We start from the raw sequence: 17,013 nt of genomic DNA, 5'->3' as shown, positions 1-17,013 counted from the left end.
TTGTGACATTGTACTTAAACATACTGAGGAATAATCAAGTCCCCAGAGAAATGCATAATCAAATAAAAAGGAGGAAAACAAACAAACAAAAATCTCAGCTTCTATTTTTCCTATTTATTTTGGTTGGGTTTTCTCAGACTGTTAATGGGTTCATTGGCCATGATTTTATTTATTTATAATATGCTGTCTCAGATTGTTTAATTGATTTATTTTGATGAGTTTGTTTATTCATAATAGATGGTCCTGCCTTTTCCCAAAAAGGTAGAGTCTATAACTGAAATTATTAATGGATGTGAAAAATGGAAAAAAACCAACAAATTTTAGAAAGAGAAATTCAGCAGAAAATTTCGATGAAACAACTTCACTGGAAACCCAGGAAGCCCTAATTGCTTCAACCAAGGAGCTCCTGGGATGAAGCGTTGCGCAGATCCGTGGAGCAGGAGTGCACACTTCTGTGCCATCTGTGGCGACTTAGTCCACATCTCTAAGAATCAGCTTTACTGTATGAAAATGGAGTTAGTCAGGTGTCCACCTGCATTTGGCATTTGGTAGCTGGGAGGAGGAGAGCATGTAGGTCATCCTTGGTACCTCACACAAAAAACAGTGAACACTTCAGGAATATCACCCATTGCCCCTGCTGCTGCCCCTGCTGCTGGTGCTCCTCCTCCTCCTCCTCTTCTTCCTCCCTTCCTCTTCCTTCTTCCTTCCTCTTCCTTTTTCTCCTTCTTCCCTTTCCTACCACTTTTCTTATTAATAAAATTTAGACTTTTGCAAGAAATGAAGAAAAATATGTATTGAGTAAATAATTTTTATCGATTACTGTCTGGGCCCTGAATATATATTCCCCCCCCAAAAAAATGTCTCTTTTTCCTGGAATTTACATTTACATTCTTCCTTAAAACAGAGAATCATGATTCCATTTACAAAAGGTTTCAAGTGCATAAGTTACTTCGTGTGCAGGGGCTAGCAGTGTCTGTGATTCTTCACACGGTTCTTACCACCGTTATCTATATCATATTGGCATTAGTAATGGCAACATGGTAGTAGCTGCAGAGAAAGGTGTAATCATCGCAGCTGTGGTTACAGCCATTGTCTAGTGGCCTTGTTAATTTCCTCAGCATGAACATTATACCAGAGTATAGTTCAGGAATGACTAAAGACTCAATTTCAGACAAAGCACTTCGCACAATAATCCTTAGATGGTAACTAATTATATTGGAAGACTAAAAGTTCCAAGACACCACCTCTGATACTCTTGAGGTTTTTTTTGGTGGGCATTTTCCACAATTTGCACTTCTGAAGACTTCCAGATTGGGAGGACCTATTTGCCACCAGAAAAGTGTGTAGAGGGTGTCAAAATGAAATTAAATTCTACCACTGAACACATAATCATGTTCAGTATACTATGCTAAGCACTTTACATGATTTCATTGAGGCTAAGAACCCCACCACTCTGCAGTACCACTATTACCTGTTTCAATATCTGGGGGAACCGAGACTCAAAGTAACTTGTCTAGGGTCAGAGTGTTAGTAATCTTGGGATCATTAACAATATTGCTACTGATTTGACTTTGAACCATGAGACGCTGAATTCCCCATTACAGTGTTGCTTCTCAGGTTTACCCATGAAGCTGACACTTGTCATTACCGGAAAAGTAATGCTATTCTTTGCACAATACTTGTCTGACACTGTCACTCATGTTATGGTGACTGTTGCATTAATTAGGATGGCTAGCTCTTAGCTACTAAGACAAACTGTAAAGATAAATGGTTTCACATTATAGGAATACACTTCGGTTTTTCCATGAAGCTCACACAGTGGCCCAGGATCCAGGTCCCGTGTTCTTTTATGCTGTCCCTCAAAATCTTCTGCAGCATTGTCTGCAGGAGCAAGAAGCTGAGTGACAAAAAAATTAAAAAAAAGAAGAAGAGGAAGAAGAAGAAAGAGGAGGAGGAGGAGGAGGAGGAGGAGGAGGAGGAGGAGAAGAAGAAGAAGGCCTCGTACAGAGGTTTTTATGTTTCAATTCTGGATGTAGCAGCACCACCCAGAACTTACCAAATGATGCATTTGTTAGGCAGGCTGGGAAGGATGTCTAACTGAGCATACAGAAGAAATCACCACCACTTGTTGTAGTCTGAATATTTGTGTCCCGCTAAATGCATGTGCTAAACCTAGGATAGTATTAGGAGACAGTAATTGGGAGGTGACTAGGGTTCTTCCTTCATGAACCTGATTAATATACATATAAAGAAGGTCCCAGAGAGCCAGGCAGCCCCTTCCACCATGGGAAGACACATTAAGAATACACAATTTATGAGAAACTATGTGCGAACCAGACACCGAATCTGCTTGTACCTTGATATTGAATTTTCTAGCCTCTAGACCTTTGACAAATAAATTTCTATTACCTATAAACCACTTGATTTATGCAGTAGCAGCCCAAAGGGACGAAGACACCAAGCGTCAGTTTCATTTCCTCATATAGAAACAAATCCATTCCCCACCCCAAGGAGATTAACACAAAGTCGCATCCAGTCACTTGACCCATCTTAAAATCCACCATCTCTGGGTGCTCACTATTCTACCCACCAGACGTGGATGTGAGATTTGTAGTCTAGAGTCCTACAACCTAAAGAGACCAAATGGTGCACCAGCGATCTCTAACATGCATCCACTATACAACGGTGGAGAAAAGAGAGCAAAGGCACTGTGTGCCCTTGTTTGGAAAAGCAACAACGAGCAAGACCCTGGTTCTCAGTAGATGTGCTGAACAGAATCTCTGCCTCTGCCCTGGCAGTAGAGGAAATTCTTTTTATTTTTTCCCCCAAACCAAAAGTTCAGTATGGCGGCTGGTTCTTCTGGGAAAGTCTTCTTTGTCGGTCCTCCTCTCTGATCCCGGCTGATGTGAGTACGGGGGAGTGTCCTCTCCTTGCAGGCTGGTCAGATCTCAGAGCCTTTTTCCTATTTGTGCAAGTCGGAGCCTGGGGTTTATTTAAAGCTTGAACAGCCAAAGGCATTTTCAGTCTCCAACTGCGAATCCTTTGAACATTCTGTCTCCTCTGTAGACTTCTGTTTGATTTTCTTCGAGTCCTTGTAACTACTGTCAACCTACTTCCTTAGACATAATTCTTATTTCTTTGCTTTTTCACCCTCTTTTCATTTTTCTTCTTAACTTTATGGTAACCGCTTTGACGCTACTGAAAAAAAAAATAGTTGGAAAGGTCATTTTGCTCCCCAGGACTGCTCAGATTTGAGCTGCTTCGATTAACGAAGAACTCACCAGCTTTAGACATGAAATATCCCTCTCAGTCACATTCGACTACATCTTCTTTGGCTAAAAAGTCACATGTGCTCATCCAGAACTGGGAGGCAGTACTGTCCAGGAGTGGCTCTGGGTGACAGCGTGTGCTTGTGGGATAGGCGGCAACTTCTGCCACATTTGCCCCCAAAACAAGCAGCTAAACCCCTCTTCTGCCAAAGAAAAAATGTCAAACTTTCTAGTAAATTCGGTTCATGTTTCTCCTGAAGGCTTGTCTATGTTTTCCTCTGAGAAAGGAACCTACTGGGGCAAATTCCTCTGGGAGGCACTGGGGCCCGACCTGAGCGTGGTCATGGGGAAACTCATGGAGCACTGGTTTCCAGGACCAAAAAGAACTTGATCTCATGTTGATCCATGATCCAGGCACGAATCAAAAGTTCTATGATGAAATGTAAGAATCATTTTTAAAAGTCAGAGGCAATATTCAAGATATCTGAGAATAAAGCAAGAGGGATAGGAAGCTTCTTCGTAAGTCAGGATGTGTCTGAGATATGGTCGTGAAGTCACAGGCCATTTTCCACAGAATCCTCTGTTTCTGTTGAGGGCAGGAGGGCAGCCGTGGAGAGCCCTGTGCCACCCAGGACAGCACCTCTTTTCAGTGATAGTTTTGAGTTCTTCCTGTAATGTGTGTTAAGTGCTAGAGTCCAGAAGGGGGAAATTACTCTGAAAGCCTTAGATTGCTTTTGCTGTCACATCTGCCCCAGATTTGCAGAGGTTAAAGGACGACTGCATAGCAGTTTCCAGGCATGGAAAAAGGAGGTCATCAAATTGGCCTATGTCCCAGGGAAATGGTGAGGTCTTACTGCACACTATGTGCCAGCAGGAAGAGACATTTTGAAATGTAAGCTGGAGAGGGAATGTAGATATGGTCTGGGGCCAGGACGCACACTGGTCTTGGGAAGCTTGTTCTCCTGGTCTCCTCCAAGTCCTGGGGGCTAAAGGCATCTTTCCTCATGTTGTATCTTTATCCTCAACTTGCTGCCCAGGCCAGATCTCCAATGTAGGGATACAAGCAGCAAAAGGAGCAGAGGCAGGGCTGTGATTAAAATCTGAGACCCTTAATTGGAGTGACTTATTGGCATCTAGGTATGGTCTTCCAATAGAATTACTTCAACCAAGTCAACCACCTCTGGCTGAGTCACAAATGATAGAATCAGGCACTGCATGGTGAATTCAGATCTTCCAGGATTTGGAACTTGGAGCTGAGGCGTGAACCTCTGCCGATGCTCTTGACTGATGACAAGCACTTCTCCATTTGACATGTCCCACTGTCCTTTATGGGCAGATCTGAGATGGACACATGACAGTGGGGCTGATGATGTCCAACAGTTTCTACCTGCTTTCCCAATCAGTGATAGAGCAGGTTCCCTGCAATATCCGCATTCGTAATTACCTAGTGAGAAACATTTCCCAGTGAGAAACGCCATGCAGAAGACAAGGATGGCTACAAATGAACATGTGTCCCCTGAGCTCAGCGGCAGGGAGGATCAGAGGCCAGGGGTTGTCAAGTGATGCGTCCCACATGTGCACAGCACGACGTGGCCTTGAGCAATGCTTGGCCTGAGGGAGGAAGGACACTTGAGGACCATTCTGAGGAGCCCTGGGGAAAGTGAGAAAACGCCAGTGTGTCCAGCACATACCGGATGTGCCGTGTCACCGGGGGCAACGATTACGTAAGGGAGAGAGTGGGGGGTGAGAAAGGCAAGTCAAGCGGATCAGAATGTAGTGCTGGCTTTTTGGTCCTTAGTGACTGATGGCTTTTAGATAGAGGGACAGTATGACCAGATGGAGGGGTTTAGATAAACGATTTCAGTAGCAGCGTTAGGAAAAGGACCACATGGGCCAGGAGGTGGAGGAGGAGGAAATAGACAGGTCTGCCATGTGTTACCCACCGAACCCTGGAATTCAGCCTGGGGCCAAAACATCCTTGAGGTCAAAAGGGTCAGGCTAAGGGCCTGGTCAAAACATCCTGGTGGTGTACAAGAGCTGCTCGGCCACCCAGAGGGTGAGTCAGAGCTGTTACTGGAAGGAGTTTCAATGGGGATGTTTAAGAAAATCGCGTACGATCTGTTTTAGGAGTGAAAAGGGTAACACCCGGGAGCAATCGCTGTTGTCCGTGGAGCTGTTCAAAAAGGTGGTTATCGGGGTCTGTGGGAAAGTCCTGCCTGCTGAGTAGATCCGCTGAATCAGGTGGTCACTGGCCAGACCAATCTGGCCTCTGTTGACACATGGGCAGGTGCATACAGTGGTGCTGGGTCTGTGTTGTCTGCAGTCCTTGTTGGGGCATAAACACAGCATGGGATGGCCTTTCCCTTCCTAATTCTCATGCATGGTCTGGCTCCAGGTATCTTTTGAATGAATAAACTGGGTCAAGTGAAGGGTATGTTGCCGCAATCTGTTAAAGAAAAGCAAATCCTCGTGCCAGATCAGAAGAAAATTCTCCTGGGGAGGGAGCCAATGTCACTGTCTTTGCTTGGAGAAATGTGGCCAATAATTATATCTGAGCTGTGAAATACAACGTCTTTCTCTCCTCCGGCTGGCAGAGAGATTTGGACCACATCTGTTAAATATTTATCAGTAGCAGAGACTCGTTTATCTTAGTTTTACTTTCTTGTACAGATCACCAGGATTTTTATTTCATTAAGCTAGAAAATTGCTGGTGGGACCTTATGTCCTATGGAGACTGGTATACAACGTCGATTGAAGGTAAAGAGAGTCTGGCTTCTGAATGTGTGGAATTGAGCCGATAGTGAGGGGCTTACCCCTTTATTGCTATAAAAACATTTACATTTTTTCCCTTAAGCTACTGGGGTTTGAATTGATTTTTTTTTTCAGCCCCAGTTAACTCCTAAGATCTTTGAGATGGTGACTTAACTGGAAAACTTTTCCTGAAAAATGTATGCTTCTTGATAGAGGGTTATGGTATTTATAACTCTTTGGACTCATTACTTTTGGTGAGAGAAACCTGGTAGTGAGCCAAACTCAATAAGTTCAACATCATGCCTGAATTTTCTGATTTTATTTTTTAAATTTAAATATAACTAGTATGGCTTTAAACTTGATTGCTTAAAACCTCCATGTTTATCCAACCGTTTTTTTTTTTTTTTCTCTTCAGAAACGTCCCCTACCTGATTTCTGGCAAAATTATAAGACGCAAAAAGGGCATTTTCCAAATATGTCCCTTTCAGTGATTCATCTCTATTAACTTTCCTTTCTGCCAAGCTTTTATCCAAGTAGGAGAATTTATTAACATGGATGTGCTGAGACAGAATGGCAGTGGGAAGACCCTGGCCCAGGAGGCCCAAGAGTTAACTTCTTGATGTGTGTCTATTAAATTCATCCATTTAGCCCCCCTGAGCCATGGTTCTTCGTGTAAAACTGAGACGCCGCACCTCTACCCTGGACTACTAGAAGGCTAGGAAGAGAAAACAATAACGATGGTGATGGTGGTGATGATGATGATGATGATGATGATGATGATGACTATCATGACATTTGATGACTTTAGTAATTTACTCTGTGGTAGATTCTGAGCTATAAATTCTGCAAACAGTGATCATTTAAAGGTATAAGAAACCTATGCTGGAGGTAGAGAAAGAACTTGAAGGAGTTTCCATCTACGGAAAGCAGTTGCTGACTCCAGAGATCAACACCTTGACACCGGTCATGTGCGAGTGTTTTTATAAGCTCTACAAGCGTAGAGAGCAGTATACTTATGCAATTGTGAACCTAAAATACTGATATTCATATTTATGTCATGTACGTTCTGTTTGGTGTCTATGAATATCGTCAATTAAGTGTTGAATGTCTACGCAATTCATGTCCCTGGTGAAACCAAGGAAATGTCCTGCATGGGACTCTAGGGAGATGGCACCTTGTTCAAGACACTTTGAACATGTTGTGTTGGTTCTATGTGTGTGAATAGCCCAGGGGCCGTGCAGGTTGTGGAACTTCTAGTTTATTGTGTGGCCTAGATAATTTTTACTCTTCCCATAAAAATAGGAATCATGATTCTTATTCTGCAGAATTGTTAGGATCATCAGTCCTTAAAAGGAATGCACACAACAAGGGTGCACGTTCCATCTGGCCAACGTGGAAACAGACTTGGGCTGCTCAGGGTGACAGAGTAAGTACAAGTGGGATTCTGCTGCTGACCTGTCCACATTAGTTCATCCTCTCCTAGGGGCACGCTGTCTCCTGCAGGACTTTGGCTCAATCGGTCCCCAGGAGGTTGTTTCTGTTTGCCCACAACATCCATTGGTGATACCCATTATTCTCTTCTCTTGCTGGAGACTGAACCCAGGCCTCGGCATATGAGGCAAGTGGTCCACCGCTGGCCTGTATCCTCAGCCCTCGTCTTCTTCCTTACTGCCAACCCCGGTGGGCCCTTGGCCAGAAGGAAGGCAGCTTGGTGAAGCTGCACCCTGCACTTACACTGGACTTCTGTGACAGCCTCCTCCCTGTTACAGCCACACTGTCCCACTGTTTTGCCTTCGGGACCCACTTGAGCCATCGTCCCATTCCTTGTTCTTTCACCTGCTGGGCCTTGACTTCCACGCCCACCTCTCATCCTTGAGAGCCCACATTTGCATGTTGATGGCCTTCCCTCACTTCAGAGCGCATGTCAGACGCCCCTCCACCCTCAGCAGCTCCGTGGGCACCGCAACCCACGTTTGACCTCCTCCTTCTCTGAGTATTGAGGGAAATTGCCTCAACCTCTCCTCAGGCTACCCACAGGTTTCCGTCCACCTCTGGGCCTGCCCAAGCTTGTGTGCTACTCACGGGTCAGACTTCAGGTTCCCTGGAAGCAGAGGTGACTGTCATCTTCCTGCTGTCCTTTCTGCTATCCTCGCCTGGCTGCCATTTCTGAAGCCCTACGGGGCCTATCATGACAGGGTGGCTTATTGTCCCTCTTTTCCAGATTCTGGTGCCTTCTAGTGGGCTTTCTGGGGTGATGAGTTACTCTGATGGATACCTTTGCTCGACGCGTGTTGAGGTAACTATCAGAGTTAGAAGCTTCAGGTTTTAGGGATGAAGGCAGAGTGGACGTGCAAACATGGAAGTGACAGCAGCACCGTGGGAAATGACGCTCCAGGGCCACGTCCCCAGAAGGGCTGGCATCCCATTCCGTTCCCAGGGAAGCGCAGGAGTGAGGAGTGGGCAGAATCGGGAAGAAGCCGTCCTACAGAGACGAATTCAGTCCAGTCCAGCTGACACCTTCTCCCCCCAATGGTCACTGCTGGGGGGTGAAACGGGGACTGGGACCAGGCTGGACACCAAGCGTCAAGCAAATAGCAACAGCAGGCAGTTTGAAGGGGTGAAAAGGACTGGAAAGCTTTGTAAACCCCGAAACTGTGGTTTCCCACGTGTAAATATCAGCCATAGCGAGGGCCATGAAAGCGCCCGGCCTGCAGCGTCCGGGGGAAGTCAGGCAGAGGCAGCGAGGGGGGGACCAGCACGTCTACACGGGCCCGGAAGGGAGTGGTCCCCGCCACCCTGGGACTCAGCTCTCCTGTTCTTGAGTGTTTCTTGCACAGAATAATCTTAAAATTTGAAGGCAAAAGCGCCGACTGGGAGGACACGGGCACTTTGGGAGGGAACCTGCAGACCTGGAGGAGGAAGCTGAGGGTCGGAGGCCAGGGAGAGCCAGGGGCTACTCTTGGCAAGGGGAGGACCCTCATCTAGGTCGTAATTAACTCCAGGAGCTTCAGTATTTCCACGCGCTACGACTAACTGGAGGATCCACCTGGGCTCTGGGCTCCAGCGGGCAGGTGGGATTTCCCAGTCTGATTGGAAAGCATTTCAACATGAATCAGGTTCAGCAGTTGTGAGATGCAGGTTTCCCATGTTACCAGGTCCCAGAGCTTGCTTTCTAGCTTGGACATTCTGTACATTTTCCACAGTGGCAAAAGGAACACCATCCACTGTTCCCTAGGAGTTCAACCTGGTGCTGAGCCTAAAGACAAAGCTTCCCTTCTTGCCTTTGCCAAGAAAAGAAAAAGAATCCGCTGGGATCATTTCCGCTACCCCCTTGCTCTCTCAGAAATACTGACTCCCTTCTCGTTCTTCAGTGTGTCCGACACATCCTTCTCTCAGATAATCTACATTTTGTTTTAGTCTATTTTCTGTCACTGTAACCAAACACTTGATGCTGGGTGACTTATAAAGAAAAGAGGTTTATTTTGACTTGTTGTTCCAAAGGTTTAAGGCTGAGTGCCCACATGTGGTGATGGAATTCCTACTGACACGGTCCTGAAGCAACAAAGGGCATCACACGGCAAGAAACATGAAGCACATGTGTGTGTCTGTGTCCTCTGATCTCTTTCTTCTTATGAAGTCACCAGTGTTCAATCATGGGGGTCCCCACTCTGATGACCTTCTCTAATCCTCATCATATCCCAAAGGTCCACCTCTAAACACCATGGTCAAGTTTCCACCTTATTTTTTAAAAATATTTTATTAGTTGTTGATGGACCTTCATTCATTCGTATGTGGTGCTGAGGATCCAACCCAGTGCCTCACACATGCTGGGCCAGCATCTACCACCCAGCCACGACCCCAGCCCAAGTTTCCACCTTCTTGATGCCTCACAGTCGGGATTACACTTCAGCATGTGGAAGTGGATCCCCTGAACTACCCTCCCTGCCTCTGTCCCTCACTCCTGGGAGGCCTTCCCTGCTCCCAGCTCTGATCCCCAACCCCCACGGTATCCCGCGCACCTGCCCTTTATTTCTCTGTTTCTCACCATCAGCACTGTGAAGGCCAGAGCCGGGTGGGGACCATTTCCTCTGTTACTTGCTGCATCCCAGAGCCTGGCAGAGCCTGTGCACAGAGGCCTTTCGCCCTGAGGTTGTGCATATAAGTGACTCTTCACCACAGCATCTTCAGGACGTGAAGAAGCACTTGGGTGCTCTAAGAATTAAATGTCGCCATGACACTTGCAGGGCTCAGCATGCATGCAACTTCCTGAGGACACAATGAACATCTAAACAGGATTCATAAGAGATCATTATTCCACTCTTGGGAGTTTCATTTTTTTTATCTAAAATATTTGGATTTAAAACTCAGAAAAGAGAAAATTAGAAATAAAATTAAAATTCAGAAATAGCCCCTAAGAAGAGAAAAGTCTTGGCATTTCTGGATCAAGCAGTTACCCTTTTCTACCCAATAGAAAAAGGGAGTCAGTTGACACATGCATCTGGAGGACCTGCAGAGGCCGTCCTCTGCAGCTCGGAAGGACAGGACTGAATCTGTGCTCTCAAGAGCAACCCTGGGAATGAAGGTTTCAGAGCTGAAATGTCTCGGCTTTAATACAGGCGCTGTCACTAACTCTCAATGTCCCTGCCAGGCAACCCTTGCCCCCTGATGGAATAGGGTGAGCGCAGTGATGGGGAGAAGAACTCTAAATTCCTTCTAGCAACTAAATGCTGGGATGTTGAATCAAGAAAGAACAGAGCCGGGCTCTTAATAAATGCCTCCTGGCTTAGAAAACTGAATTTCTTGCCTCAGCTCCTGCCTCTGGTGAAAGGCAATTCTCTTTCTGCAGGCTGGAGATGAGGTAGCGTAATGAGAAATAGATGAAGTCAAGATCCTTTGCAGGACTAGCCTGGGCGGAACGGGATCTAGACAGGAAGCACTGGCCCCTTCTGGGTCCTGCAGACAAACTTGCCTCTTCCAGGGAGGAGGCCTGGAGGCTGCACTGGACGTGGCTCTGGCGCCCCCTGGCGACGACTCTCGGAATTTTTCTGTGACTTCAAGGAGGAGAGCGATAGACCATTCTGGAAAACAGTCCCTCAAGGAAGGTTCATCTGCTGATTCTATGAAATTTGACAGATTTATTAGTGGCATTAAAAAAGGTAATTCAAGGGATAAAAAGGCAAAGGAAAAGACTCTTCTGGCATAAAAAAAAAAACAGGAAGAGCAGAGGCATAGTTTTGACATTTTAAAAATAACATTCACAGAGGCCAAGACTAACTTTGGCCGGTGCAAAGCCAAAAGGACTGAGACGTTCCCTGATCAGTCGAAACAGCCCCGTCATTTTGAACCGTGCTCACTGATGGTTTTATTTATATTAGGCGGCTCTGGTGCACACGGGATCCCTGCCTAAGGTCGGGGCGTGGGGATGTTACAGAAGAGGCACAGGAAAGGGACTGATTGTGGAGACATGGAAAGACCACAAATACCACAGGCATGACTCTGAAATGAAGAAAAATAGGGCTGGGGTGTAGCTCTGTGATGGGGGGCTTGCCTGGCATGCCCCAAGCCTGGGTCCCATCTCAGAGCCACAACCACACACTCTCAGGTGAGGAAAGACCTTTATGTTGGAAGGACCGGAGGAGCCTGGGGACTGCTAAGCTAGGGGGTCCTCCACCAGTGTGGCTTACGAGCCAGGGATAGAAGGCTCAGGAGGCTCCTGACAGCCTCAACTCTCAGAACTGGATGTCCCGCCCACTCGGTGGATGTGTTGGGACGCTGGAGATTTGTGGGGTGGAATCCAAGAGGATTCACTAGAAGTGGAAGCTGAGATGAACCCCAAATGTGAGATCCTTAGATCTAGCTGGCCTTAAGTTCTTGAACTCTTCCATCAGGAAGCGTACATGTCACACCTCTGCTTAAGTTTTCATTAATTGTTTTTGATTTTGCTGTCTCATTCCTCCTTGGGAAATAGTTTGAATGTCAAATGGGAATATATACGCTTTGTCAGGAGTAGGTCAGACCAATTGAAATAGGACATTTTCCAAATTTGTGGATTTTTATTGGATAAGTACTGTGAGTTTGGTTTCAGAAGAATCTACGGAGTGATGTAGCCAGGTAAAAATGCAGGCCAGTAATTGCTAGGCTACAGGGAATCTGCTCATCACCTTAGAGCTCAGGGGACCTCAGTGTTTCTGGGGAAATGTCTACTTGTCATATATTAGAAGGGACCATGAGAACAAAAAAACACTTGTTATATTTGGGACTTTTAAAAAATCCAACACAGAGGAATGGGTCAAAGAAAACCTTTGTCATTTTAGATTCTGTCAACATTTGAAAATAGTGATTTTAAAATGTCTTGTGCAAAACTTAAAATACAGATTTTTCAAATTAATTTAGTATTTCACATTTATGTTCCCAAACTTGTTTTAAAAGTTCGGTTTTCTATGGAGCACTCTAGATCTCTTGAATCAGGCCGGACTTTTCAGGTGGGTTGTGTGCTACGGCAATGTAAAGAAGCTCTTTGGATTTGCTTTCTCAAAGTCCTCTTTAATTAGCCAGCAGACCTCTCTGTGGATGGAGCATGGGATGGTCAGAAAAGTGGAGTGGCCCAAGATCCCAGAGGAGTGTGTTAATTCCTGGGATCCTAACCTGTCTCTGTTCAGGTGATTCCAGAGTCCAAACTCTGCCCAGTGTATCTCACTGCCCAGCAAAAAGCTGAGGATTTGATAATCAGAGGGCTGAAAACTTTTACCTGCTAAAGTTTCTTTGCAGAGTTCCAAAATCAGTATCTATATCGTACTAGTTGGAAGTCCCAGACTTGGGTCACACTGAGTTGAAAGACCCAGTGACAGGTACATGGGCTCACGTTGTTGTCTAGAGAGTTGGACGGAAAATCTGTCCCTCAGACCTCCACTTTACCAGTGCCCTAGAGCTGATCTTCAGAAGAAAGCCACAGTACCATTATCTCTCAAATCAGAAAACATTCACGAGCAGGCTGATGCTCTCTGGCCCGCACCTTTGTGCAATTATGAATCATTGTAAAAACTACATGTCGCTACTGGACAATAGCTTGCCTTTTCAAATAACACATCTAGTTAATTCTGTTTGCATTTTGTTACTGCTGAGATCTATGAGGAATTAACCCATCTTCCAAGCATCAGAATAGATTCATGTTAGAATGAACATATATATAATATGAGGAGCAACATCAAATGGATTTTCTTTTTTCCTTATTTGTTTTTAAAATTAATTGATTTATTTTAATTAGGTATATATGACAGCAGAATGCATTTTGATTTATTGTACACAATAGCAGCACAACTTTACATTTCTCTGGTTGTATATGATGTAGTGTTGCACCATCTGTGCAGTCACACATGTACCTAGGGGCATTGATGTCCATCTCATTCCACCATCTTTCCTGCCCCCATGCTCCCTCCCCTTTGCCCAAAGTTCCTCCATTTTTTTCCATGCCTCTCCCCTCGCCGTTATGAATTAGCATCCACTTATCAGAGAATTTTCTTAAAGCTGGGACATCTGTTTCAAAAGGAGGACATCTGTACATTCTGTTTCCTGTGTCTTGCACATTCTGAAGGATCAGATGAACATGGTCTCCAGAATGAATCAATCTGTATGTGATGAACTTAAAACAATCTTCCTGCTCTGCTACAGTTCTGGAGAGAACATCTTTAGAGATTCAGGGGCAGAATACGCGTCAGTTGGCAGGTAGCTCACCAAGTACAGTTAATGCGTTAATTTTTAAATAAGGAATTAATTAGGAAATAATTTACAGAGAAAATTTCTTCAATCTTTGAAGCATTGATCAAGAGATATCAAGGAGATAGAGTATGAATGTATATGTATATATAAATAATATATAAATATATAAATAATATGTAAATATATAAATAATATAAATATATAAATAATACATAAATGTAAAATAATACATAAATATAATGATATATAGTAAACACACACACACATATATATACATATACATATATGTGTATATATATATATTCTGATATTTTATAACAATCCAAATATCTCAACTAACCTATCTGATTGGGCAAAGACAGTGTTTAATTTATGTGTGTGTGTGTGTGTGTGTGTGTGTGTGTGTGTGTGTGTTATCGTTACCTAACTGGCATTATCAATTAAAATAAACATTTTGGCTCCATAACTCAATGAAAATTTTGCCAACAAATCTCAGAGAATCTTTAATTTGATCACTTAGACAATTGATCATGGTTTCATCAATCTGGCCTTGGTTCATTGTGATCTTCTAACTGACAGTAATGGGAGATCTAGAGGGTGCAGGCAGGGGAAGGGCAGGAGTAAGGCGTCAGCTTGTGTCTAACACGGTATAATGTGCCACTGACAGATGCTGGGCTTTACGTGGAAGAGGGGAGGGCCATGCAGCACCGAGCCACGTCTGCAGACTGAAGCATTCCAAAGCTGCTGTTCTGCCTGATGGGACAGTGGCCTGCACTGGCTGACTCTGGCAGATGCCCGCATACAGCCCCACTACCAGCTCCGAGCTGCTGCCCTGCTCTGGGGGGATGTAAAAAGGGTACAGGCTCTGGACCCCGACAGAGGATGGATCTGAGTGTGGTTACGCCCCTGGCTGTCTGACTTGAATGGATTTGAAAGTGGTTTCTGATCTGTAAAGTGGGGATGATGATGAGACTTCATATGACCATGAAGAGGATTAGAGATAATGCACGTAGAGCATCTAGCATGTTCCTGACACATGGCAGAGAATGATATGGCTTTCTCTCTCTCTCCCTTACACACGCACGTGCACACACACACACACACACACACACACACACACTCCAAGTATTGTTCCAGAGGGAGAGAGGACTGAGACTTTTTCTTTTCCTCTTCTAGTTGTTGCTGCTGTCACTTTGCCCTCCAGGTCAGAACACTAGTTTCACTCAAGAATTGCATTCCTATTTTCTTGTAACTAAGGTGACTCATCAGGAAAGGAAAAACGAACAACAGACCAAAAGGCAGATGAAATACTAAGCCAGAGGCATGTTAAAACGGCCTGCCTTCCTGCTGTCTTTTAAGGATGGCCATCTTAAAACTGTCACTTGTTCTCACGGAAGAGGTTGTAGGTTTGTCGTTATTGTTGTTATTGTAGTTTTAAGATCCCTCTCTTCTGGATCAGATATTTTTCTATTTAAATACTTGAGTGTTAACATATTAGGTGGGTTGCACTGTCTTTTCCAACATGCCAGCTCTCAGTTGCAGAGGGCTGCAACAGTCCAAAGTCCCACTCTGTGTTACCTGCCAAGTAGTCCTCAGGCAGAAGATTATTACTGACTTATAACCCCATCTGGTATTTGGGGCATTGGAATGTGGCCTCTGCAGCCCTGTTTCATTTTTCTTCTGATTTGCCTGAGCGGTTTTCTATATTAGCCTAGCTTGACACCATTTCCCTGGTACCTTGCTCTGGGTTGGCAAAGGCATCTGCAATTTCTTTCTCATTCTCCTAGAATAGGCTCATCCTTGCTGTGCACCTGCTCAGACTTGATTTCTGATCTAGTTCCCGACAGCTGCAGCCCGCCCTCTCCACATCCTCCCCTCAGAGCCCCCAGTCCTCTCATCCACTGCATATTTCCCTCCCGACCAACAGAAGCACGATTCTGTTCAGACAGCGGATGGGTGGCAGCATATAAAAGGCAGGAAGGTGCATCACCCAGTCCTAACATTCACACTCAGACGACACCATCCATGTCACCCCGGGTTCTCTTGCCTGAGGATGAAGGATGCTTGCCGAATGCTGAGATACAAACTTCCATGCTTGGAGGCCTTCTGGGAGATCTCCTAGCTTCACAGACACAAGTTATGGGGGAAAAGCATGTACACTTACATGCATGTCTGAGCTATTAGTGTACATAGGTAAACAAATGTGTAAGGGTCTATTCATGTCATTTGTCTTTCTCTCTCATTGCTGCCCATCATGTATGAGGGCATGGCCACCCATTTATAACCATAATGGAAAGACCAAGAGAGTTTCAAATGTTCCCATCAGAAACCACATTCTAAAGCCCATTAGCAAGCCTAGGACTAGCTATTTCCAAACCCCTGACTGAGGCATAAATACTATTATTGGACAAGTGATGGTTCCTGCAGTCTCTCCCTTCTAGATGCTGCCACTGTGTCCTGCCTTTACCTCCTGAGCTACTTCTGCAGCCGGGGAGCCAGTGGCCAGAGAAAGAAGAGATGGAGAAAGCTGCCTTCTGTTAGGAGAGAAGAGCCAAAAGAAACCCATGTTATTGTGATGGTGTCTCTCTTTCTAACTACTCCAGAGATTATTCATCCTATTGAAGAGGTCAGAACACTGAGGGTTAGAGTTCATGCATCTTCCCAAGAGCTTCATAGGCCACCAGTGATAAAAGGTGTCAGTTACAAGCTTCATATTGTATGCATCTTACACCTCTGCTCTGGGCCACAACGGTCAAATCTCAACACTGAGCACGACTGAGCCGACCCTGCATGATCTTGTCTGGCCTCACCCACTCCCACCAACGAGTTCCACCCGATTTAATGTGGGACGCCACCTCTCCTTTCTAGGTCTTCATCCAGGCTGCTTCACCCGTCAGAGATGCTCTTCCTCTTCCCTTCTCCTGGGTGAACCCCACTTCTCTTCAGAATGGTGCTAAGGGGTCATTTTCTCTTGAAAGAGTTTCCGGTCCTCCACACCAGTGGGGCACCTCCACTATGGTACTTCAGTTGATTCGCTTGGCGACACTTTCTTGCAAATGTCCAGCACCTTGAGAGTGAAGCCATGTTCACTGCTGCACCGTCCCAGCCCAGAGCCAGCCCCAGGGTGACTGATGGTCCCTGTCTACCGTCATCCATGGGGCATGTCCAACTCCACCTGGGCCCGCTGACTACAGGGTACGTCATGGATCCCAGGGCTTCAGGCAGGGACTTTTCAACTTAGAAATCTCCATCGATGACTTCAGTGCCAACTCCTGGG

Source organism: Ictidomys tridecemlineatus, chromosome 12 (genome assembly GCF_052094955.1).
Source record: "Ictidomys tridecemlineatus isolate mIctTri1 chromosome 12, mIctTri1.hap1, whole genome shotgun sequence".
In the NCBI taxonomy this organism is placed as follows: Eukaryota; Metazoa; Chordata; class Mammalia; order Rodentia; family Sciuridae; genus Ictidomys; species Ictidomys tridecemlineatus.
This window is presented reverse-complemented; position numbering follows the sequence as displayed.